The 4642-nt window shown below is 48.1% G+C and overlaps 1 long non-coding RNA gene across 1 annotated transcript in view; it reads right to left on the minus strand.

The window, feature by feature from the left end:
* The window catches only part of LOC102259432, a 40695-nt gene extending 40159 nt beyond the window's left edge, over positions 1–536 (minus strand). The window contains exon 1 of the long non-coding RNA XR_001364251.1: positions 458–536. This is a non-coding gene — a long non-coding RNA (uncharacterized LOC102259432). The remainder of the gene's footprint in view (positions 1–457) is intronic.
* Positions 537–4642: the final 4106 nt, after the last annotated feature.

Raw genomic sequence — 4642 nt, forward strand, 5'->3', positions numbered from 1 at the left:
GGGGGTGGGGGAGGAAAGAAAGTTTAAAAGTATTTTCATGAAACCAGAGCCACCATTTAGCGAAAGCTTTTAATGGAATGCGTCACGGGGCACACTGAAGTGCAAATCACAAGGTTACACGTCGCCTCCCAGGGACGCCACACCTGGTCCTGGATTCTGTGCTCAAGCAAACGCCGCTAACACCCGATCCAGACACTGACAAACCTCAGGCGCAGGTAGATGTTAACTCACTCTCCCTGACATGCTAGTCTCTCTAGTAAAACTGAAAACATTTGCCTGAAACCGATGATCACAACTCTGCGGGGACCATGAGCCACCGAAACACACATCTTGCGAAGAAATTGCTTTGGCCCCTTCCCTCCCCTCACCGCCCCCGCCCCTCCAGTAGAACGGGACCCGGATCGCATGCAATCTGAATTTTTAAGCATTTCTAAATACTAAAGTACGAGACAAGTACCTGCAAACACCTGGAGCTCTTTCGGCGGCTGCTCTCTCCTCCCACACTCTGGCAAGGGAATGCCCTTCAAAACCATGGCTCAGTGCTTTTGGTAAATGTTTTACAAGACACTAAACAGCCTGTGTCCCACCCTCAGAGCAAACACCATAGAGAGAACACAATATAATGGTCGCAAAGACAGCCTGTGATGTACAATAATGCAAATGAACAGGCGGGCTCTATTAACAAGCAGGGGGGGCGGATTTCAAGGGGTGGGGGGGTAAGCGGACAGGAAGGCATGAAGAAGTAAACCCTGACACTGGAAGTGTTAGCGTTTTGTATATGTGTTGTGTGGGGGTTTTTTCCTTCTTCTTCTTAAAGTGGCCTTATGATAAGCTCATTGTTCTAATCCCAAGCAAGTCTCAGCTTGCTAAACTAAAAAAGTGTCCAAGGCAAGAGTTGGTAAAGGGTTCAGTTCACCGGTGAGTCTGTAGACACGGCAGTAACTATACATTTACCATCGTTTTCTATTGATCAGAGCCACTGCAATTCACACATGCTTTCCATAAACCATCTTCCACCATAAGCAGAATGCACTCCCATTTTCCATATCCCTCAAGTAAATTCACAGTTAAAAACCAACTCTGCTCCAAACCAGAAGTTTTGCATTCCATTCAAGTTAACAATTACAACGGGAGGATAACAGAAACTTGCTGGCTCCGAATTATTAGCATACCCAGAGTGTCAGGTGCCTCTTGGTACCACCGGGGTTAACCAATAAAGGGGGTGTCCAGGGATCCCCCGCCTGGCTTTACAGAAACTACCCAGGTTGCTGGAGTCCGAAGCCCCTGTGGGCAGCACACACCTACTGTGAGTAGGACAGTCTGAGAAAGAAGCAAGTCGTGCTACTTAGCAACCGCCAAACCTACTCACTAAAAGGAGACCAAGGGCATCTAGAGAAGGAAGAATTGACTTTGGTTTCAGAACCACACACAAGGCCAGGTTAGGCAGGTAAGAAAGCCCATTCCCTTGTCCCCACCCCTTTCCCAGGGAAAATATTCCAAAGAACAGACAGCTGTGCCAATCCGAGAACCTAGAAAATGGCACAGAGCCGTTCTTCACAATTTTCAAAACATCTTAAAGAGTAGTTGCAATTTTTTTGTCTCCCCTACCTTAAGTACATGGGTCCATCTTGTCTCTGTTTTCTCATTTACAGGTGCCTCAGGTTAGAGCTGTGACTCAGGGCAATTGACTTCACTAATCTGTCTTGGGTGGGATCCTAGATGACCAGTTATCTGCCTCTCAGGGCGTGGTGAGGGGCCTCCCTGGCCTCCAGCCCAGGCTGCCATCTCTTTTACTTTCACATTTTTTACTCCCGTCTCCTAACCCGCCTTCTAGTCTCATCCTGGCCTCTCCTTCCCTTCTCCCTTCTTTGCTCATTTTCTTTTTTTCCCTTCTTTCCCCCCTTCCTTTTCTGCCTTGCTTCCCTGAGAGAAGACGGGGATGTGGTGAAGAGTAATTCTCATCCTCCCATTTCTTTGATTATTTTATGCAGCAGGTTAAACCACTTGGTGAGGGCAGTAAGACCGAGGTTCTTATCATACAGATTCCACCAAAGTGAGACCTGAGATCCAGAAAGATTCAACAGCTGGCCACGGTCACGGGGAAATGCTGGTGGGACTGGGATGAAGATTAGCTTTGCTGACAGGCCAGGACTGCCCTGACCCACTCCCTGCCCTCAGATGCACCTCTTTAAGCCCCAACCCCTACGAGTCAGTTCTCCCTGCCAACTGTAGTTTATTTTCCTCTCGGATGGCTCTTCTTATCTCCTTCCTTCTTCCCCCTGGGCTGGGCCGCCTCTTATCCTATTTTTAGAGTCTGTCTCACCTGACCCCTGTAACCCACCTGACCCCTGTAACCCACCTGCCGGCTCCTGCTGTCCCAGTGTGCCCTTGGGCAAACCCAACAGGAGCACATCTCCACAGGGACGAACCTGCATGACTGGGGATAATGACCACTTCCTAAGAGTCTTTCCTCATTAGAGGCTCTCTGGGGTCACGTATTTGTGTGTATGTCCATTGCTGTCTAGGCCACCAGAGCATTCACCTCTGCACCCCTCAGCATGGAGTTCCGTGCTCACTGTCTAGTTGAATTTCGATGAAGAAAAATGTGAAGACATAGTATAATCCAAAGCAGTGCCTCAATGGATTACACTCCAGGTATAAGTAGGGGCCTGAGAGTTTAGGGTTGCTTTGCCTTTTTTTAAATTTAATTCAAAGGAGCATGCTAACAGTTGGTTATAAAGACAAGATGGCAAATAAGCTAACTATCACGTCACAGCATGAAATCAACAGCCACCTGCGCATTTTCTGCCGCTCTGTGCTCAGAACCTGTTTGGCCCTGTTCGACCACTCTTCCTCCGCCTTTCCTTCTTATCCCAAAGACAATCTGTCCTGTTCACTTTGAAATCCATAAACAAATCTATTCATAGGCGGTATGGATTCCCCCACTTCTCTTCAGGGAAGGCTTTATGTTCATTTTTTTCTTTTTTCCTGTGGCCATAAATTTGAAGCTTGACTTTAAACACTGTAGGTGGTGTTAAAATTCCTTGTGTTACATACAGCACTTGGTGTGCTATTGTATTCAAATATGATATCTCCTGCTGCTCGGAGACTGAATTCTGTGGCCCTGAGGAAGAACTGTGCCTTCTAGACAACAGGCATGTTTTATAGCAGCATTTTCCCACGGGAGGGGAGTGTCCCTCAGCCTGGCCTGCACCTTCTCCAATCTGGGACAGCCTCTCACAATCCAGGACCGCTGGCTCCTAACCGCTCGCCTGCCTACCTGCCTGATCGCCCCCTAACTGCTCCCCTGCTGGCCTGATCGTCCCCAACTGCTCTCCCCTGCGACCAGATCACCCCCAACTGCCCTACCCTGCCAGCCTGATCGCCCACAACTGCCCTCCCCTGCTGTGACCTGCCTCCTCCGCACTGCACAGAGCCACGGGACCTGCAGGCCTCACTGTGCAGAGTGGCCAACGGGCCCCACCTCCACTGTGCATATGGCCATCTTGTGGTGGCCATCTTGTGGCAGCGGCACACAAGGGCGTGATGACACCTAGGCTTTTATTATATAGGATATATATATTGATTGATTTCAGAGAGGAAGGAAGATAGAGAAAAAGAGAGAGGGGGGGAAGTGGAGGAAGAGAAACATCAGTGATGAGAGAGAATCATGAATCAGCTGCCTCCTGCACGCCCCCTACTGGGGGGTCGAGCCCACAACACGGGCATGTGCCCTTAACTGGAATCAAACCCGTGACCCTTCAGTCTGCAGGCTGACGTTCTATCCACTGAGCCAATCCAGCTAGTGGGAAAGTAAATTTTTTTATGATCCAGCATGGGAGCAAGGGCATGCACTCCACTGTGCCACCAGATCTGCAAATACAGAAATAAATCTGACTGTAGCCAATTAGGGTCTATAATGTAATGTAGAAAGTGACAAACATAAGGCAGAGAGAGAGGGGGAGATTACTAGTCTTTCAGATGGAAAATATTTTTAAAATTGATTTTAGAGAGAGGAAGGGGGTGGGGAGAAACAAAGAGAGAGAGAGAGGCATCAATTGACTGTTCCACTTATTTATGTATCCACTGGTTGATTCCTGTATGTGATGTGCCCTGACCCGGGATCGAACCTGCAACCTAGGTGTATGTGGGGAAGATGCTATAACCAACTGAGCTGCTCAGCCAGGGCTGGGGAAATTCCTTTTAACAAAGGGAAGATTTACCTTTCAAATTGTTTTTGTTTTGTACATTTCGATTTTTAGATGAGGCACACTGGATTATACTAAGGGCAGTTGTGTATACAGAAGCCAAGGGCGATGAGAGAGAGAGAGAGAGAGAGAGAGAGAGAGAGAGAGAGAGAGAGAGATTTGTATAAAAGATTTTGCAAACTTTGAAAAACAGCCTAGAGGGGAGAGTGGAACAAGAAGAGAAAAGGGGGTAGATCAGAAAATAAAAGATGCCGAACTGATGTGTTTGATAATTATAAGAAAGGTACATTTTGGAAACCAAGACTGGTGAGAAAAAGGAGAGAGAGAGAGAGAGAGAGAGAGAGAGAGAGAGAGAGAGAGAGGAAGTAGGAAGAAAGAGGGTTTGGGGAAACCCAAGGGCTGGGACACCTGGCCATGGGGCATTCAAAGGGGAA

Source organism: Myotis brandtii, unplaced genomic scaffold (assembly GCF_000412655.1).
Source record: "Myotis brandtii unplaced genomic scaffold, ASM41265v1 scaffold520, whole genome shotgun sequence".
In the NCBI taxonomy this organism is placed as follows: Eukaryota; Metazoa; Chordata; class Mammalia; order Chiroptera; family Vespertilionidae; genus Myotis; species Myotis brandtii.